This window comes from Microtus pennsylvanicus, chromosome 5 (assembly GCF_037038515.1).
Source record: "Microtus pennsylvanicus isolate mMicPen1 chromosome 5, mMicPen1.hap1, whole genome shotgun sequence".
Taxonomy (NCBI): Eukaryota; Metazoa; Chordata; class Mammalia; order Rodentia; family Cricetidae; genus Microtus; species Microtus pennsylvanicus.
Genome location: NC_134583.1, coordinates 106,265,215 through 106,287,930, shown reverse-complemented (window position 1 = coordinate 106,287,930; position 22,716 = coordinate 106,265,215).

Below are 22,716 nucleotides of genomic sequence, written 5' to 3'. Positions count from 1 at the left end.
CCTAAATAAAATGATGAAATTTTCCCTGTCAATGTTGGATACAATAATTATATGTCTCCACTTGATTTTTGATATTCAATGTGCAATGGTTTTGGTTCTTAGTATAGGAACTATTCTAGATGTTTGCTTGTCTCCATACATTTTTTCCTTTTCATGGCAGGGACTATGTTCCAATAAAATGTGACTTATTCTGTTATATTATCTTCATTTATGGGGTCTAGATTCCTCACCATCCTTCCACAGATTCCTTCCACAATGTGACCTCTAGACTCATGTAATATAATGAGAGAAAAAGTGAAAAGGCAAAGAGTGACTGTGTAACGTATGGTCAAACATCAGCCCTCTCATGATACAAGCCCTATGTGATTCAGAGACTCCTAGGTATCTTTAACTTCCATTCTCTGGCAAGAACAGGGCCCTCTCCTACCAAGCCCAATCTAACTATGCCATGAATCACACACTTTGGGATCACACCACAGTTTCCTTTTTTTGGGAGATGCTCCTTAGGAGATGGTTTCAACATAGCAGCTTGAGCCTGTTACTCTATGCTGCATCTACTTGGTTCAAAGGACTGGTACCAACTAATGGAAAGATACGTGGTTCTCTGGTGGCCCTTTCTTGTCCTCTTATTAAAGGTTCCTACTTGTAGAACTTGACAACAAAAAAGGTGTGTTCTGTGTACATGAAAGAGTTAGAAAAAATCCTTGTGGGGGGCCTCTATAGTCTCTCTCCTCGCCCTGGCCTAAGCCTATGAGAAGGCCTCCAGATTTTCTTCCACAGCAAATGTGTGCTCTCTCCTGCTGAAGAGCCTTCCCTTCCCACAGATGTTGGTGTTCGTTTGCTTTTGTTTTGTTTTATTTTGTTTTTCCAAAAAGGATCAAGGACCTTTACTTTAAAAATGAAACACTGAAACAAGCCGATAAAAATATAGGAATACTCTTCAAGATGCTGGCATAGGCAAGTACTTTTTGAACAGACCTTCAATAACACAAGAACAAGACCTATATACCAACAGATGGGATTAAATTAAAATTTTAAAAACATGTATCCTTAAAACTTTTACTTGTGTGTATGTGCCTGAGCATGTAGGTACCTGTAGAAGCAAGTAGGCATCATACTCCCTGAAGCTGGAGTTACAGAAGTCTGTAAGATGCCCAGTATGGACATTAATAAGCAAACTATGGTCCTCTGGAAGAGGACCAGGAATTCTGGTCTGGGACGTGAAGTATCCCACACTGCCCCCAAAAGGAACAAGACCAAAGGCTGGTTGTCGAGGGAGTGTGGGGGGAAAAGATCCAGATAAGCCTTGATAGCCTCTGGATGCGCTTAGACATACCTTCCTCGGCGTTGAGGAAAGGGTTCACCTTAGCACTTAGAACACAGGTAGAAAAAGTATTGTTCTTGTCTAAGATTTCTAACAGTCTGCTCCAATAATAATGCTGATAAGCCATTGATATTGGAATAGAAGGGGTTAATGTGACGTACCCTCCAAGTCATGCTCCATTTCGTGATACTGCACAGGCGCCTGTGTTTCTGTCCAGTGGGAGGAGACAAGCTGATCCACCAAACACTGATTTTACTGCAGAATCTGCTGGAAAAGCAGTGGCAACTCACTAGAGAAACAGACTGATGCAATTTCCCCTTCAGAACCAAACACGGAGAAGAAATGATTTATTATGGAGCTCTCTTGAATACTACCTTCTCTAAGAGAAGAATCCAGGCATGCGGCACAGTCAGTTTAAAGAGACGTTTACTTCATAAAGGAAAGAAAGCACTTCAAAGAGGGACTAGAGTGGCCTTCCCCAAAGGGAGCCACAGCCCATCTGGCTCTACACTGTGGACTTTAAAGAAGTTTTTATGAATATTTATGAGGCGGATGGTATGTCATAGCATAAGATGGCCTTCTTCCCTGATGGATCAGCGCTCCCTTTTAGAGTATTTCTTCCCATGATTCTCTAGAAAAGTCCACAAAAAAGGGGATGAGGCAAACTATAATGTAAATGACATCATAATGGAGCCAAGGCACTTTGAGGGTGCAGACACTGTTAGCACACATTCAGGAACGTGTCCTGGTGTCTCAGCTTCTGACATGGCAGGATACTCTATCTGCAGCCTCAGAGACATCTAATCACAGGGTCGTCCTGACACCAGGAGACACAACTACTAAGATGCAGCCATTGAGAGAGTTCTCTTGGTTATCTCATAGCTAACTCCTTTTTGAGACTGTAATATTGTGTCTCTGAGTTAAAGAAATACAGTTTAAAAGAAGAGTCACCATGTTTCATTGTATACATGTATGAACGTCTTAAGAAAAAAGTAAGATAATATGAAAATAACAAATAAAAAGTTAATCATTTAAGCAGGGCAGGGAAACACATGATTGCAGTCCCAGAACACTAGAAGAGCAAGTGGGGGCTCCTGAGTTCAAGGCCAGCGGGAGCTGCAAAAGGAGCCCTTGTCTCAAAACAAAACTCATTGCAAAATGGTTTATCTTCTTTTCTTTGAATGGCTCACAACAGTAAAAGTGGGGTAGTCCTGAAATATTTCCAACATAGCAAACTCTTCTTTTTCCTACCCTTCCCTTTATTACAGTAGCTACCATCTCTCACACCACAGAGGCTTGGGGGACCATGAATCAGTCACAAGCTTTTGGGTTGAATATTTTACTGCTTCTGCCTTTTCCTTTCCAACCCATGGGCAACACAGTTCTGCTCTTCATATTTCCCTCCTACATCTCTGGTGGCTTTCGTGCCTTACTGAGTCCTTACTGAGAGAGGGAGGGGGTTCTTACCTGAGACAGATTTGTCACCAGCCTTTATCACACTACATTCTTACACCCTTTCCCTTTTAACAAGTTGTTTTCTGGGTACTCAAGATTCCTAAGGGAACTATAAAATTGGGAGATTTGTGGGCTATTTCTCCCCAAGAGGGATGCTGACAAAATCTGTAGTGGGTTTTGCCACTCCTGAAATTCTCACCTGGAAGTCAATTTTGATCCAGTTTTTAATGTTGCATCCTAAAGGGTACTTAGGGTGGGCACAGGATAATCCTATCAGATGTATGTACAAGACTACAGCTGCTGAAATATAACAAGACTAGATTTCACAAGACTTAAATTCTGAATCTAATGATATATTCACATGGGTTGGTCTTTGACCATTCACAGAGCCAAGGAGTGAAGTAGTCAGGACAACCAGAAGGCAGCTTCTCTACTGTACTCTGACTAGGACACTCAGCACCAAATTCACAACTTTTCCTCTCAACTAAGTCTTTGTAAAATGAGATCAAGACTTCACAGTTAGTATAACCTTCAAGCAAGCAGAGTGCACAGAAAACACTTAAAATGGTGCCAGTGGGTTTGGGGTATTATATATATATTTTTTACTATTGTTACAGTTTTCCCTATAAATATAAATTAGTTAAGGGTCTGGAAAAGAGTAAGCAACTAATACATGTCACCTATTGTCTAATGTAGTTATATTATCTCTACCAAGAACCTTCATTCTAGTTCTCCCCATTTCACAGATGAGGATGTAGAAGTTGAAAAGGAAAGAAAGACTACCCTTAGCCTATGCCAACAGTGAAAGTTGGACTGAGACTAAAATCAGAGCTGACATCCAAATGAAGAAAGGGAATGCAGAGGGCAAAGAGAAGAGGAAAAGAGAAAAGCAAAAAGAGGAATGTCCAAACTTTATATTATACCCCTCTGCCTCAACTCCCTTTAGAGTTTGACTACTTGAACTCTCAATTTTCCAATTTTAACAGCTATATAATAAGGAAATTGTTCTTCCTTTGCACAAGATTTATGAGAAGATTGAATGAGCCAAGGTCAGCAATCATGCTTTATAAACAATGCAGAGTTAGATAAACAAAAAGATTAGTGTGGCAAGTATTTCCAGTTTTTACAGATTGTAAAATATTATATGCTGTGGTTAGTTCAGATGTCACGTCTCTCTTTAGCAACTCTGATATAGTACTTATTTAATGCAGTTATGAAACTTTTCACAGACAGTAGCTAGCGTCGAGTGGGCATAGATGAACAAGAGACAATCGCTGCCTTGATGACATTCTTGAGCATCTGAAGGACAGGGATTTGATGGTGAATAAACATGGCGAAAGACATAACAGAGGGGACGGGCATTCTTGTTGTTTGGCAGTGGGGGAGGACAGGGGGAGGAAAGGCAGGGCGTCAGCAAAGCTTCTGAAAGGGAGAGGAGCTTCCATTGGTCCTGAATGATGAGTAGGGGGTTGTGTCTCCTACTCCCATCAGTGGGCCCCAATGGCTCCTCCATCATTAACTCTTTGGAGTTCATGAGAACCAGTCCTTTAAAACCCAAGATTGGGTGTGTATGTGTCCAAACGCCTCCTTTCTCAACATTTACAGCATCCAGTGTGTATTTCTCACCCAAATCCACTGGGATCTGAGACTATGCCCCTGCTTCAACCTGATCATTGTTAGACTAACATTTGGCATTTGCATCCCTGTGTCTATGGTGGCTGTGACCTGAATACACGTCTCTGCCCACCTATGCCCACCACAGGAAGCTTGGCATTTAAGTACCACTGCACTGGTTTGCAGGGAAATGGCAGAAATATAAGAGATAACCCTTGTTGAGATAGGTCCTTATAGGAAAGAAAAATAACCTCGAAAACTTTAGCTTTCATGTGTGTGTGTGTGTTAGTGTGTGTGTGCGTGTGTGTGTGCATTTGTGTGTGTTTGCGTGTTTACTTGTTTTGTTTCTAAAACTCAAGAGCTCTCAAACTATGTCTTACCCCTTTGTGCCCTAAATTGCCATTTGTCAGCTGTTAGAAATGTTGTTTTATTTCCATCACAATGGCTGCACCTGAATCTACTGCTGTTTCAGTCAATAATTGTTGCTCCCCTGTTACTTGCCTATTTCTCCAGTGGTGCCTGGCAGGACTTTTTGTTTTTGTTTTTTTTTTTTTTTCGAGACAGGGTTTCTCTGTAGCTTTGGTGCCCATCCCGGAACTAGCTCTTGTAGACCAGGCTGGCCTCGAACTCCCAGAGATCCACCTGCCTCTGCCTCCCGAGTGCTGGGATTAAAGGCATGTGCCACCACCACCCGGCCCTGGCAGGACTTTTATGTCCCTCTGGATCTGCCTCCTTCCACTGCCACCAAATATAGTTCTAACTAAATCTCTATCATTCTATTTATCAATAAGACTTGGGAGTCAGAGGCTGGGGTGAAAACCTACTAGCTCAGAGAGGTTGAGGAGCAACTAGCTGATGTTTCCTCTTTGCCTGCACCTCAGAAAGAGAGAATTCTTCTGCTCCACCAAACCAAAAATGACCACCACACTCAAAGTCCTTCCTACTACTTCTTGTGTATGTATTTTCCATCTTCCAGATGCCCTGTGACTCTCTATGATTAAGTTCTGTCAATTAGCCTGATTCAAGATTGATTTTATATAATTGACACAAATGCAAACTCAAGATTCACAGTGTTATCATATATCCCACAACTTAGAGATCTGAGCATATATGTATCAGTATTTACCAAGTGAATAGATCATTTTGTAAGACATACAAGATGGACCCTAATGGTGGAGAGAATCACAGCAGGTTTTTCAGGCCTCTTCCCAACATGACCAGGAGCCCTCCCTCTCTCCATGTGTAAACTGGTGTCAAACCGTAAGTATATGTGGAACAAATATCGTAATATAAAAATGAAAGCTGTTGTTTTTATACACACACACACAATTATACATATATAAAGGCAAAGACCTTTTAAGGTCAACTTAGTGGCTATATTGCTATGATAAGGTTAAACCTTCACTAGCTAACTGTACTATCAATTTTAACTTAACAGAACACCTCAGGGGAAAGTGATACACTTAGAGATTTCCACAGTCTGTTAGGAAGACAGTCATTTAACTTGTCATGTGGCCCTGAATGGTCACGACTGCCACCTTCAGAAGAGGACAAGCTGCCTGCTGTAGAGCTGTGGTTTACTGAGTTTGCTATGGAGGTTTTTATAGAGCGAAAGAGTCCCATAAAACTGAGAAAACACTGGGTGCTACCACGAGCAGTCAAGCCTTCCAGAGCCAAATTCTCATTCTTACTCCAGATTTCCTAGTCTACTCATTGTCACTAATAAAATATTTCCACAAAAAACTTACATGCAGCAGAGTGTGACACAGGGATATGAAAGAGTCTTTAGACTATAGCATCACATGGCAGCAAGCAATGAGCGAGAGAAAACAAGGGATAGCAACCCCCAGCATAGGAAGCAAACACAACTTTAACAAGCCCATCCTCATAGGAACGAACCCACTCCCACTACAACATGAAGCCTGACGGGCCTACATCCTTGTCAGAGCCCCACCTCTCAACACGGTTGCACTGGGAATGGAATTTCCAGAGCATGGACTTTGGAGGATGCATTTTAATGACAGCAGCACGTGAAAAGCTTCCACTCCTTCCCAATAATTAATTGCCTTTCACTTCTTTCCAGCTAATTTTTCATCATCAAATAAAAATCTTACACTCATCTCCGACTAATCTGTCTTCAAGGCATATAGGTATTGTCAGTAAAGTAGGACTAACTGGCAACAGAACATTGGCTCAGTGCACAGGCAAAAAAAAAAAAAGAAAAAGAAAGAAAGAAAGAAAGAAAGAAAGGAAGGAAGGAAGGAAGGAAGGAAGGAAGGAAGGAAGGAAGGAAGGAAGAAAAAAAAACCCTGCTTAGTTCACTAAAACAAATCTTTAAATCTGTTAGGAGTCAAGAGTCCTATCCAAGGTGTTAGGTTTTCTAGGTTGTGGTGAGGGGCTGGGCATGATATAGTGTCTTTTAAATTTATCTTCCTTATAAGTTACAGCTCAGAATGGTCTGCAGAGGAGAAGCTGGGTATTAATCCTCTTTGTAGATGGTGAATACATACTCACTGAGTAGGTCACTGTGTAGATAGTGTGTCTGTTTTCCCGTGGCCATGCTAATCTCAGGCCTCTCACAGGTTTGCTGTTTCCCATGCAGCCCCTCTAAGAGGGAGGGTTTCAGGTGAGGTACTGGGATTGAATTCTCCCTCCCCATCACCCAGATCTTAAGCATGCTCATTCAAGGACGCTTCACAATACCTGGGATAATTGCTTGTCTGAATTGAATAAACACTTCATGCATTAATAGGATTTTACCAGCAGTGGAGCCCCATCATGAAATTTGATTTCTTTTTTCCCCCTCCCCCTGGGTCCTTTGTAAACAGCTCCTGAAATGCTTGCCAGAGCCCCTCTGTTTGCATGGGCTCCAATTATAGCATCAACATACCCATGCCCCTTCACTCTCCAACAGGTGTAGAGCTGTGTTGTGTTGTACAATACCATCCAGGGAAAGTCCCTGAATATTTATGCAAATTCCATACACCCCAACTACTGTGTTTAGTGCAAAGTCTGTACACTAAAGTGATCCAAGGGATTGCCTATGTAGGCTTTGTCTCTAGAAGCAGTAAACTCAGCATGTTGTGGTTGATGTTTTCTAAATGTCCATGTCAAAAAGCCCAACATAAATATACAGTCATTATCTAGTTATCCCAATCCTCAGCCTCAAACCAAGTAAAGCTCTGTTCCGCTTTAAGGAAGCCAGTCAGGGGGTCATTGATTATGCCAAGTGTTGGACCCATAAGGTCCATTTCACCAAGTCCACTGGGTGAGCTGTTGGCACTCTTTTGACTCTAGACACTAGGAGCTGTGTGAGGTCTCACACAAACACTGCCTTAGTCTTAAGTTTCACCCCAATTCATGACTCATCGCCTCAAGTGCACGAAAGAGAAATAGCATCTGCTGCAATGCTGAGTAATTTCTCCTCGTGATTCAGCCCCCAAGTGGTCATAAATGTGTCTCTGCCATTAAGAATCACTTACGTGTAGTTGCACCACATTGTCTGGTGTGAATGCAATCCTTTTTGATTTGAAACTAACAGCAGCTGTAATCTGAGAGGCAGGGCACTTTCCCGTGTTATCAAGAGTTCATCTACAGAAGTTATACCCTGGTTCTATAAACAGTCCCCACTGGGGACCACAGTACTATAAAACCAGCTAGCACAGTTGCTGAGAATAGATTCCTGCCATTCATCTGGAAACTGTGACCGTCTGCTTATACTTGACTCCTACTTAATTCTTTCCCTATATCGTTGACAAGCACTTTACAAAGCTGATAGAATTCTATAGGAAAAAAATGAAAAAGCATATATGGAGATGTGAGTTCTGGTCTGAAGAGCGAGCCATCAGCTCTGGGAGCTTGGCCAATCAACCACTGACTTCTTTCTGATCCACTCTCTCATTTGAAGATAATCAGCTGTGCTTTACAGGAGAGAAAACACCACTAGTAGGTGTTAGTAGGCAATTTTGTGTCCTTTCAGATATCAAGAGGGTCGCAAGTCACAGGAATCAGTATAAGAAGGCATCTGAAGACCGAGGTCTCTCAAAGAAGGCAGTGTAGAGACACGTGATTGTTTCACACTCAGAAGCTGCGAGATCACAGGGAAACTGCTTTCATTAGTGTCTGTGCTATGGGGCCAAGCAGTACTGAAGGATTAAGTAAAATGGTTAATGGAGTTTGTAGAACCCTTAGATAAGTTCTACAACACTCCATAAATCTTATAAGAGTCCTGAAACTTCTACTGAATGAAGGCCTACTCCATAGGGAAACCCTGCTGGTGCATCTACTTGAAGCAATGGCACAGCCCCAAACAGCTATGAATCTCAATGGGATGTTAGTCTCTGAAATATATTAGGAAATGTAGTGTGTGTGTGTGTGTGTGTGTGTGTGTGTGTGTGTGTGTGTGTGTATTTCTTTTCATCAAAAGATGTCAGCTTGGACTAGAGAGTTGGCTCAGTGGCTAAAGAATATGTATTATTCTTCCAAAGGACCTAAGTTTGATCATCAGTACTTGTGTCGGGCATCTGACAAATACCCCTAAGTCCATCTCCAAGGAATCTGACACCTCTGGTGTCCATGATTGGGAGTACACACACACAACACACACACACACATACACACACACAGGGACACATGAAACATGCATGCACACATGCACACACATGGGTGTATGGGGACATACACACACACATGTACATGTACAAACACAAACAGACTTCCCATTGCATCTCCATGATCCCAGTTCTATGGAGTAAGTTTTCAGCACTCCCGCCCACTGTGTGTCCCTGATGTACCAGCAGATGGAAGAGCTGCTGTGCCTGAAGCAGTGGTCTGTGGTCCAAGAGTCAAGGGCTCTCCCTTTACTGCAAGGAGCTCATCTCCAGATTCACAGTTCCTCAGAACACAGTGTGAAAACTGCTTGTCTGGATCATTCATCTAAAGAAGTATACAAGTTTTTGGAGCTTAAAAAAGTATCTTGTTATTCCAAAAGTCTCCAAGACTTAGTCTGAATTCACTTTTACTCTATCAAGTCAATCACTATCTTCATCTCAAATTGACTCAGCTTTAGACCCCAAATTTCATGCCTTTCTCCATAAATGTCTTTGTTTTTGGTCCTCCATGCACTCTTACCTACTGATAGTCCATAGAGTTTCCCTCCTTCACTCCCACCTTCTCCCTGAGGCCCCTCTTTCTCTATCCAGCCAAGGATGCCTTGGTTTCTCCTTTGTCACCCTATGCCAGCCTTCATGGAACTTACACAATGTAGGGCACATCATGGTTACTTACAAAAGTTACACCATCTTATCTTTTCTGTATATGTTCACTGGTCTCATTGCTTCCTTAATTTGTTGAACTCCCATCATCCCCAGGACATTTGCCCTAGCTGCTCTCTACCTACAGACATCCTTCAGATGTCAAACACCATCTCTTCCTTTCTTCTAACCTTTTTAAACAACACATTTATAAGCAAGATCCTCTTGACAAACCTACCTGGAGTTGTAATTTCTATCATTTTCTTTTAAAGAAAATTATTAATGTTTATTTTCTATACAAAGCCATGGGTTTCATAATGAGAGTTTTGTTCTAATATATTTACATATTTGACCATATTCATGCCCATTAGGGTCTCCTTTTTCCTGAAACAGGATTTCTCTGTAGCTTTGGAGCCTGTTCTGGAACCAGCTCTTGTAGACTAGGCTGGCCTTGAACTCATAGAGATCTGCCTGCCTCTACCTCCTGAGTGCTGGGATTAAAGGTGTGTGCCACTACCGCCCGGCCCCCATTAGTCTCCTATGTACCTTTGTCCTTCTTTCTTTCCCTAGTCCTCCTTTTATTTTCATGATATATATGTACATATATCATATGTATGAGAGAAAATACAATATTTATCTTTCTAATATGGTTTCTGGTTTCTTCTAGAAGTACCAGAATTTCATGTCATATGCTAAAATTTTTGACACATTTTAAACTGATTTTTGTACATGGTGAAAGGTATAAATCTACATTCATTCCTCTACATGTGGCTATCCAGTCTTCCCAGCATCCTTTGCAGAACAGGCTGCCTTTTTCTCTAGGAGATGTTTTGACATCTCTGTCAAAACTAAAGTTGACTCTAGCTACTTAATGGGTTTATCTCAGCTCTAGCATTTTCATTACAGTTACTGTGTTTTACTTCTTCAGTAGCATTTGCTATGTTCAAACATGATACATACTTACTTATTGCAATCATTTTAATTGTCTGTCTTCCCGAATGAGGATTTAAATTCCAGAAGGGATCTCATCTTTTTCACTGACTGGAATTTTTCAGCTTTCTAAAATAACTGCTGGACACCACGGGCAGCCACATTGTCATTGCTAAACCCGTGAGCAAATATTTACTAAATACCACTTCAGGGTGGACATTCTGCTGGAGCCCTGGGAAGAGACCACTTATGATAGACTTAGTGCCCACTTTCCTGTAGCTTAAGATGTAAGCTCCAAAGAGTGCAGATTAACACAGCATATTCCAGGAAGCTGGAAAACAGTAATGATATGCAATGATGGAACATACTTCACTGCAGAAGAATTCTCAGGGGACAAACACTCAATAGCCAAGGAAGAACTGAAATGATTCTTCAGAGACATGTGGAGGGGACAAAAATAACTCATCCATACCCTCAAAAAAAGAGAGAGAGAGAATTCTCTTTTACTCCACTATTACATTGTATGAAATAGAGTCCTGCAATGTGCAGAATATATGCAGATTCATAAGCCCAAGGATTCTTTTCATGGGACAATTTAGCTTAGACGAAGCATAGAGTTTTCCATCCAGATACTCGATCTGGGGACGGAGGACTACTCAGCAAAGGAATGCATGGCGGAGCTCAGTGCTAATTCATGTAGCATTGAACAGGCAGTGCCACACTTTTGTTATCTGTTCACTGCTGATAGACAACTAGATTGGTTGTATGTCCTTGCTGCTTTGGAAGCAGAAACACCGATGTGCAAATGTCTGTTTCCTGTATATGGAGCCCTTTAGGTCTAAACCCAGGAGTGGTAGAGCTGGGTCGTGGTAGATCTGGTTTTAATTTTTTGTAATACCTCCATGATTTCCATAATGGATGTGGCTAGACACGTACACAGGTTTCTCTGTAGCTCTGACTATCCTGGAACTCTGTAGACTAGGCTGGTCTGGAACTCAGATCCACCAGCCTCTGCCTCCTAGGTGGTGGGATTAAAGGTGTGCATCACCACTGCCCACTTGAACATTTTACAAAAAAATACTTGGGGGACATGTGTTTCTGCTTTAGAGAACTCATTGTATTAGACCATTCGTTTGTCAGAATTGCTTTTAATTTGTCTTAGTTGTTTGTAAGTTTTAGATATTAGCCTTCTGAGTATACTTGGTAAAGATTTTCTCCCAAAAAAAAAAAAAAAAAGAAAAGAAAAAAAAAACTTGCAAAACAACCTAGAAAGTTGGGAGATTCACCAGCCAGGCCAGTATATTCTGCCATCTCTCTGTCAGCTCAGGAACAGAAGGAGTGGTTGCTGGTGGTTTTGAAACATTTCACAGAGTACTTACCTCCAAATCTCCAGTATCTAATGAAATGTGCAATTTATTATTGGAAGTGTAGGCTGCATGCTTTTCTCATAAGGTTTTGGCAAGGTTGGAGCCACTCCCAGGTATTTACAGAAGACACATGAGAGTAGGCACTGCCGGCTGTCGCAAACACCAACAGTTGAAGTAAGTTACTTCACAAATGCACTGAAGTTTCACACAATTCAAACCTTAGCAGAGGTCTTCAGTCTTGCTGCTCTGATAGCACAAGTTATGGACATCCCAGGAAAGACAGGAAAATGGCTACTCCCAGAAAATGTACCACCCCTGAAGAGACCATCTGAGGACCGTCCTCAGTTACATTCAGCCTGAAAATTCAGAGGGAGTACAGTGCTTCCACCTGAGACAAGAGATATCACACTTCTGGTCAAACACAAAAGAAATTCTTCACTTTTATCTTTCTTCCATCATTTCTGTCATAAAAAGCTATTTGTATCTTGAAGGGGTTAATATTGATAGTCTATTTTAAGGGAAAAGAAGTATATTAAATACACGTTGCATCTAACTATCCCAACTCATAAAGCAAGTATATCAATCTGTATGTATTTGCATGTGTTGTGTGGGTATGCTTATGCACATGTATATATACTGGGAGGAGTATGATATCAGAAAAGCTAAGCAAACATTCTAAAATGCTAAGGAAGCATGGGTATTAAAATTGCAAGTGACGTATTTCCTGCTTTGGTCTCTTTTACAATTTGCTATAACCAGATTACTTTTCTACCTGGAAATCACATATAGAAAGATACTAACAGAACAGTGCTGCTTCAAAGTCAGATACAGGGGGTTGGGGGTGGCTGCAATGAGTAAGCTGTGATTCTCTGCAGTGTGCGTCAATATCCCAAGGTATTAAAAGAATGTGCAGATGTGGTCACAGAGCCAGCATCAGTGATTCTAGAAGAATCAGAGAGTGTAGGCACAAATCCAGAAGCTTGCAAATTTACAAATGTTGTCCAGATTTTCAAAAGAGGGGAACTGGTGAATGTCAGAGATGGGATCCCAATGCTCATGACATCAATCCCTCCATGCATTCAAGAATAGATTATTAAACAGATGGCTCTGGGCTCTTCACAGAGGAAGTACTGGGCTCACTAGGAACACATCATGCCAAACTAAACTCATTGCTGTTTGGTTGGACTGAGAGGTTTCAAGAGGGGAGGAGGGTTGTTATTTCAACAAGGCACAAGATAATCTTCCCTGACATCTGCTAGACCCTAGTACTTTCCTCATGGGTGGAATCAGGCCAAGGAGAGACATCAGCAGACACACCCTCCAAGATGGAAGAGGCCCTTGGGAAGCTGAACATATGACTGAGATGCAAGGAAAGGAAGAGACAAGTCATAGTGCAGCTCCCTCTGTGAGAATACCTGCTGAGAGGCTCACTGCCTGAATGCCACCTGAAAGTGAAGGTTCCTCTGGTCACCCTCTGAGCCCTCATTGTCACTCTGTCAGAGTGTTTTCTTCCACCTTGCTCCTCCCTCTCTGAAAGTACCCTACTGATGTATTAATTCTTTGCAGTCCACCCCACCACCATCCCAGCCACTGGAATGTTGGTTCTATGTTTGCAAGGACAATGTCTATTGTGCTCAACACTGAATGCCCAAATGCACATAAGAGTTGATAAGCATTTGCTAAGTGAATAAGATCTGATGAGCTACACTTTCTGCTCCCCACCTGCTTTCAGGTGTTATTGTCTTTCTTCCTCATCAATGAACACCAAAGCCTCAACATGATTTCCCTTCTTCCCAGTATCTCTAATGCAGGGAAACATACCCAGGCAAGTTCTCAACCATCTCAATCTTCTCTTACCTGTTAAGCAATGACCACCTGTTCATAAGGTGGATAGGCAATGGGAAACAAGCAAATGACATAGTAGTCATAATTAACCAGGCTTATGGCCTCAAATTGTGATATGGAGTGCCTCCCTCTGGTGATGTGGATTGATTACATGTGAGCATGGACCAGTGTGGTATAGCCTTTCACTGTCTCTACAGCCAAGCGTATCTCTCCTTGAAGAAAAGCCAGTCACCAAGTGAACAAAGGTTTTCTCCCCAGAGGCCAGTGCAGCAATACAAGGGAGGAGACATGTCCCCTCATAGCCTAGATCCCTACTGTGTTAGTAGAGACGGCTTAGTAGGCTTAGATGACTAAGCCTCCACTGTCAACTTGACTGTATCTAGAAAACATCCCACTGGGTGTGTCTGTGATGGATTACTGGAGATGATTCCGTCTCCAAGAAGGAAGACCTACTCTCAGTGATGGAAGCAGAAACCTACGGACTGGGGTTCCAGCAAGCCAAGCACCATTCCTCTTTACTTCCTGACTTTAGACACACCATGGCCAGCTCCCTTTCTAGCTGGCTTCTATGACTGGATGGGATGAGCTCTATCCCTCAAGCTATATCCTTCCCTTGTTAAGTTATTTCTTGTCAAGTGCTTACTCACAGAAAAGAGAAAAGTAACCAATAAGTTGACCCATTGGTTCAAGTTTTCGAGGGTTTAAGCTCAACCTATATAATATAGTCATTACTTTGTTTTTACAGGGCTTCAGAACAGAAGTATGCTGGTCCTAGTTGTTAGGAATGGCTTCTGAAGTCAGGCTGTCTGGCTTCACATGACAACTTACTGCCTACTATCTGTTATTTTGGTCCAATTGGCTAATTTCTCTTAGTCTAAATTGATACAACTTTAAAACAAGTATATGTATCAGCTATATAATTGGGATATTTTCAAAGATTATATGAATTAATAATGAACCTCTTAGAATCATAGAAAGATTTGCTAGGAAGTCTAATAGTTCAATATATCTTCATAAAGTCCTAAGCATGTGTGAAACTCCTGCATCTTTATTAACCACTAAGCTCAGTCTTAAAGTGTAGACCTCACACTAATAGAAGAATAAAGATAAGCAGATTTCATAAAACACTAGAAAATGATGTAGATTTTAAAGTCCATTTTGATGTATTCAGTTTTTGCAATTCTGGTCATATTATTACCACTCTTCAAGATTATAATTAATCACTTCTTAAATTAGAAAAAAATAGACTATAGTAACTGTTTAAGTTTTATCATGGTAAGATTATAGTTTTAGTAAATCATACACGTGATGGATATGATTCAAGAAAAAGTACTATTATTTAGACCTACAGTTTTCTCATAGACACCAGCACTTACAAAATAAACTAACAATGGTGAAAACTTACAAAATAAACTTACAACAGAGGTGAAGTATTAAAAGCACCAAAGATGAAGTATTTCTTTCATCTGTACTTGTGTATGTGTATACATATACATGTATAGTGTGTATATATATACATACATGTTATATATGCATACATATATGTGTATGTATACACACACTCACACACACACACGTGGCTACCATACTTGTTATTCTGGCTCTGCAGCTCATTGGCTGTGTGGCCATTTGAAAGCCCTCTGGGATTCATTTTCCTCATCTGTAAAGTACAAAGGAGGATCCCTAATATCACTTATGATTTCCATCTTTGGGACAGACTGCAAATGAGGACCTGAGATGATATGAGTTTTGTGCTGTCAAGGCATCAAGTAGAAAATATTAGTCGTATTTAGTTAACAATCAATGTATTAGCATATAATGACTTAATTGTACCAAACACACCTGAACGGTTTTTCTCAGTAAATAGAGAGATACCGAGCAATTACTAGATAAGAAAAATTTTAATCACTTCAGCCTCCTCTGAAAGCAAGAAGGAACAATTTTTGGGTGCTGTAAGTTATAGGTAGAGGCCACCTGTTTGTTCCCATCTGCCCAGACCTGAAATTAATCACTCAGAAATTATATCATTTGAATCACTGCTTGGCCAATGGCTTAAGCATATTTTTAGCTAGCTCTTACATCTTTTAACCCATTTCTATTAATTTGTGTATCACTATGTGGCTGTGGCTTACTTGCAAGGTTCTGTCTGGTGTCTGTCTCTGGCAGGGCTACATGGCTTCTCCTGACTCCACCTTCTTTATCTATCTTTTCCGGCCTGGCTACACTTTGTTAAGCCATTGGATGAAAGCAGCTTCCTTATTCATTAACCAATAAAAACAACACATATACAGAAAGACTCCCCACACACCATTTCTTCTTTTCTGTTTAAATAAAAATGAAAGTTTTAACTTTAACATAGTAAAATTACATATAATAAAAAAAGTATCAAGTAATAATTACAATTATAATATTTATATATACTTTATCTTTTATCATAACTAAGGAAAACTATAACTATTTATTCTTTACCTCCAATTCCATCAAAGACTCCAGAAGGATATAATATTACCTAAGTAAACAGGAAGTACATGGTAAGCAACTTCCAAAACTCTAGAATTGACAGAGACATCTCATTGCCTGGACAGTAACCCAAAGTTCTTCTCTAATGTTGGAGCACCCATCTTCAGCCTACAGGTCCATAGTATCTGCCAGACTTTCCTGTGAAGCAGAAAATTTCAAAAACAGTTCTGTCTATACTGGCATAACTTTTTTGTGTCTTGTAGAATGTCTGGCAGACTCTTTTATGCTCAGCAGTCATTTCTCTGTGGGTCCTGCATGTCCAGTTCACAAAGCATAACATCAAACCATCCAGGCAAGAGCAGTTTCTGTCCAAATGGCTAACAAACCCCATTAGGAGCCTCTTCAATGCCCATCATCCTCTTGAAGTAGATTGGTGCTGCCAAGAGCAAATGTGTCTTGTTGTCATGAAAAGTCCTAAGTTCTTAAAACATTTTAAATGCCATATTCTGTAGTCTCTGAAAGATCTGAAGAATGTCTATCAATCTGAAATATATCTCTGTACATCTAAAAAGACATAACTAACATGACTACAAGTTTGACTATTATAGATGACTCTCTATTAACCTATATTTCTTAATTATACATTACATTTTTAAATGAGTTGCATAAACACAGTGCCTTAACCAAAAGCGCGCGCGCACACACACACACACGTATATATGTATATATATATATATATATATATATATATATATATATATATATATGTTGAACTTAAATTTGTATCAATAAACCAAGATTCACACCAATGCAAATCTCTATAGTTTACTCTCCCTTTAAATGTAAACAAATATTTATAAATAGTATTTGGGAATTTGGGCATAGTTCTCTCCAAACTGCTTATGGCTTTTTTGGGCACAGTAATTTTGGGTGTTTACAGTGACTTTTTAGGGGGAATCTTGGTCCATCAAACCATACTAGTTTGAAATGAGCCCACAGGTTCTCATCCTCTATGGAAACAAAAGAAGAACATCTTATCTGAAGCAACAAATCCTTAGACCCAAATTTTGAAGTCAAGATACCTTTATATTGGTTTATCTTAGCAGCCCATACAATGAAATATCTCTCTGGACATAGTTCATTAACAGTCAAAAATTCAAAGAAAACACAATAATATACATAATCTAGACTCTCTGTGTATATTCCATCTTTACATGGCTTATTTTTCTTATTCTATTACTTTTTCTACAAGTTTACTATTTACTTTATTATCTTTATATTCCTTTAATTTATGACTGTTTATACTCTTTTCTATCACATTTACTCTCTCTTTATTCTTTCTTCTCTCTCCCAAGCCTACATACATTTTTTAAACACACTGTGACTCATTTAGAGCTCTTTTATGACTGAATCTGTTCTATTGTGTATATAAAATCCTTTTCTGTCCAGGAGTGCTTCTTAAAATGCTAAATGCTACTTAAAAAGCTAAGTGGAGGCCTGACTAGTTCTAAGGTTGATTTGCCTTTTGACTCTGCCCAGTCCAACATGTTGGAGGCATATTCACTGCCTCTGCAATTTGCACACATTGCCCCAGTTCCAGGTTTATAGCAGGTCTATGTTGTATCGTTAAGCAGTTTGTAACACACTGATTACACCATTTTAAGTGCTCGGCCTCCTGAAAGAGCCAAAGTTCATGCTAACAGCATGTCAGGAAACTGCCATTTTGAAACCGTGTGGGTTTTTTTTTCTGCTACCACTGAATCAGGAAGTCCTCTCTTAAAGGAGCTGTGGCATATTGCCCAAAAACAGAGAAAGAAACTGTGTTAAACTCTGTTTTTGTGTGTGTCTAGAATTCTTTCCCAAACTGTCTCAGGTTTTAAGTGGATTTAGTCAGCCCCATATTGGGCACCAATCTGTAGGCAGAGGCCACCTGTTTGTTCCCGTCTGCCCAGACCTGAGTCACTCAGAAACTATATCATTTGAATCACTGCTTGGTCAATGGCTTAAGCATATTTTTAGCTAGCTCTTACATCTTAATTTAATCCATTTCTATTAATCTGTGATCACTACATGGCTGTGGCTTACTCTCAAGGTTCTGTCTGCCATCTTTCTCTGGCGGGGCTACATGGCTTCTCCTGACTCTACCTTTCTATCTATCTTTTCTGGCCTGGCTACACTCAAGTCCATTCTGGCACAGTTTACATTCACATAATAACAGATCTAGAAGAGATGTACTGTAGTGTTCACTGGCTGTGTCCTCTCTGTGGTAACCATGAACTCTGCCTCTGCAGGAGAAAGGCAGGCTTGGTCAACACATAAATAACTGTGCATAGCTTTGCTCCATCAAAGCTTGCATAGTTTGTCCATTCTTAGAACAGGCTGGACAAAGCAAAATGGCAGTTCACGAGTGCCATCTCACCCCCATTCTGGCTTTATTTGGCTTCAGTTGCACTTTGAAACAGAGAGGATTTTACTAAAAATACAGACGCCCACTTTCCTTGTGTCACCCAGGACCTGCATTCCTATATGTCAGCAAATGTCAACAATTGTCAACAATTGTCTGGAGTTGAGTAATGGCTGCCTACTTTGGAGGGAACAGGGGTTCCGCAGGACACCAAACTCCCCACCACAGACCTGCTTCCTGCCTGACTCTGGATTTCATAGCAGGTATCACTTAGCAGGCTAGCCCATTTTTCCCCTTCTGGTAGGAAGTTATTTCTCTAAACCTGCATCTATATCAAATGGAGGAGAATAAAAGACAGATTGAAAAGGCCACATTTCAAGAAAAATGAGAAAAGGCATATGGGTTTAATATGCATATAAAGGATGCTGTGTTGAAAGAGTCAATGTTCCTGGTTTTTGATTTGTGATTTTTCTATTTAAATTTAAAATATTTGCATATTTATATCATGTTACATCCTTATACTATAGTTTGGCAACAACAAAAATAGTTTGAATCCACTTCTACCTTTGATTCTCTTGCTACAGGGTACTTTCATCAAGCTATGATACCTGGCCATCTTCTACAGGCATAGGCTAAGAGGACACCCTCCCCTGAGGGTAGCTGAAACCTGGAGAATTCCCGCTTTAAACACACACTGCATCCTTCGACAAGGAAGGGGTGAGCCGAGATTCCTTCACCATCTACTAGAGGACAAAATCCTGCAGAGTTGTATGACAGACCTCCTGGCAGCTGTATCTCCTAACTTCTTGTTTTCTGACTACAAAACAAAGCCAATCACATCTCATTCACTTTGCCTTTTAAGAGGGATCACAAGACACACAGTTTAAGACTCTGAGTGTGCTTGCTACTTTTTTACAAATGAATTGCCTTATAATTCACTGCATGACAGTTTAAATTTTTATTTGGTTGTTATTATAGAAATAGCAAACCATTACAGAGGACTTAAAAACAATGTCAAACTCTCGGCATTTTCAGTCTGAAACAATGCTCAGTTTTCATGTTTCCAGTTATTATCTCAAAGAAATACATGCACTCGCAATTACGTTCATTCCAGTTTGGGTTGCGTAATTCTTTTTGGTCGCTGGTAGTGTGATCAGTGCTCTACTTAGTGAGATATTCCTTATGCTGAAGAGCTTATCTATAGGTTTACATGTGTGCCCAGACTTCCCTCATAATCTTCTTGGTGTTGTATTTTCTCCATTAGGGATGGGTTGTTTCTATACAAAACAGGAACGGACAGGCTAAAGAATAAAGCTGAAGAGACACCAGCCAAATGAACAAGTTGTGGGCTAGAGAGATGGTTTTGCAGCTAAGAGGACTCGCTGCTCTTCTAGAGGACTTAAGTTCAGTTCCCAGCACCTATGTCTGGAGACTCATAACTACCTGTGACTCTAGATTTAGGAAGCTGACACCCTTCTCTGGCCTCTGAGGACACCTGCACTCACAAGCATATAATGACACTCAGATATAACACACACACGCACACACACACACACAAGTAAATATAATTCTTAAATGGGATGTACAATCTCTCTCCATGAGGCAGTCACATGGGGAGAGAAAGCACACATTACCTAGGGGCTCCTAAAGGCACATTGGCCATTAGAAACACAGGGAATTTTCTACTAACACTGTCTCTACCATCTACTTTGTGCCCAAACTGCTATTTTTCCCCTACTCACTAGATCATCTAAATCTTATCTAAGACTTTGTTCATGTGTGTTCTAGTTTGTGATTCCATGGCTGATATGGGAGTGTATATGTATATACTTGCATATATAAGATATACACACCCCTACACACATATACATTTGATGCCAAAAGCAACTTAAGGAGAAAAGAAATTATTTCAGTTTACTTTTCCAGGTAACAGCTCATCACAAAGGGAAGGCACGGCAAGACAGGAATTTAAGGCAAGAGCTGAGGCAGAGGCTGCAGAAGAATGCTGGCTATAGCTTTGTTCTCTTCTGGCTCAAGTTCTGTCATCTTTCTTATAAAACTCAGGACTACTTGCTCAGTGGTGGTACCACCCATAGTGGGCTGAGCCCTCCCACATCAATCAACAATCAAGACAACTCCTCATAGATGCGGTTATGAACCAACCTGATCTCAGCAATCCCTCAACTGAGACTTCCCCCTCCCAAATGACTCTTGGTTGCATCAAATTGATAATTAAAAGCTAACCAGAACAGTGTGTTGGTACTTAGAAAATGCTCAGACTCCTATTAGACCAGACAATCATTGGGTTGAGCACTGAGAATGACCAAACCTGCTAAATGCAGCTTAAAGAGATGTGGCCTTTGTTTCCTAGAAAAGAATGCATTTTTTTGTAAGTCTAGTTACTATTATGTTCACAATGCTAAATGCAGTTGAAAGTGATGTGCCCTTTGTTCCTAGAAAAGACAATGAGCTTTTTGTAAGCCAAGGTTAGTATTCTGTGCCCTGCTGTGGGTGGGAGCCACACATTTCTGAGTTCTGAGAATCCGCCATTGAAGATGATTAAAGAGAATTCCGCCTCAAGTAGAACCCAGAACCCCACTGTCTCCAACAGTTCAAAACAATTTACTCAGCATGTCCTGGCTTTGATAAATGCTCATCAAATCTATAATGAAGAATCAAAGAAATGTTTAAAAATAAAAGAGAAACAAAAGCCATCCTGTCGGTTCACTAGTTTAACGTGTTTGATTTGAGGCCTTGACTGGCTGACTTCACAAGGCCAGGTACATAGCGCCAAAGTCAGGGACATGCCTTGTTACGGTTCCATCAGAGCCTAGACTTGCCATCACTGCTTTACAGAGGCACTGATAACCAAACTCCATGGCAACTAGTACCTACCATCATTGCCATATGTCTTCATCAAATCTCTTTTTACATAAAAATAATGACACATTTTACACTCCTAGCTAATCGTTACTTTTGTAACGCCTTAGCTCCATAGACTATTACCAAGTCGTTTGACATTTTCTTAAGAATTTTAATGCCTCTTGCCTTCCAGCTGAAATCCTTCAAGAAAGCCTTCGCTCACGGCAAGTGAAAGTTTTAGTACATGTCCCCACTGAATCCAAAATGCCTCACTGAGTGACACCAAAGATGCATTCATGACATCAGAGAAAAACCTGCCCGTGGCAACATTAGCCAGTGCAGAAAGCATTTAAGTGAAATGCCCCTGCACACCTGGAAGTTAAATTCTCACGCATGACTTTTCATTTGGAAGTCTGTCACCAATTGTCCTCGGCGAACTGCTCGAAGTGTCTCCAGCGCGGTTTCCCAAGCAAACCACAAGCGGGAACTCAGAGCCTTCCATCTTTAGACAACACGCTTCTGCGGCTCTGCGCTCCTCAGCCCGCGCCCCTGATTGTTATTTACTGCGCTTTCCACGTGTATTTTATTTCATGCCTTTATTAATCCAAGTCTTCCCTGCCCCCATCTCGGTCGTAACAAAAGAAGCTGTAGAAAATCAATGAGCTCAGAGCTGAGAACCAGGGATGAGCCCTGTGTCCCCTTTCGAGCCACTGGGCATGGGCTCTCTGAGTGTAACCTGAAGTCTAATAACACTTTCCAAACCGGCCTGCAAGTGCGAATGAGTGCTGGTTTGTCCCCGCAAGTCAAGGCTTCAAATGAAAAGGCTGGTGTTGTTTACACTGGGGAAGAAAGGCTGGCAGACAGTAATCCTTCACCAAGGATTACAGAGGAGAAAGAAAGCAGAGAGAAGGTTCTGTTTTCACTTTCAAATCTCAAAATTAAGTCAGGGAAAGAGGAGGGGGGAGGTGTGGCTGGGCGTCTAGGAGGGCGCAGACAGGCATAGCTCCCTGTGTTTGTCCTCTGGGCTCGGTTACACACACCTCACCATGGCTAAACTGAAAGGCCTGTGCTCCGTTGACAGATTGGCAGCAACCAGTCTGCACGGAACGTCAGCAACTCAGGGAAATTCATAACCAACCATAAGGCCAGCCTGGCTCTGAAATGTGGCTGACATGTCTGGCCACTCGATTTTTCTTCCAGCAG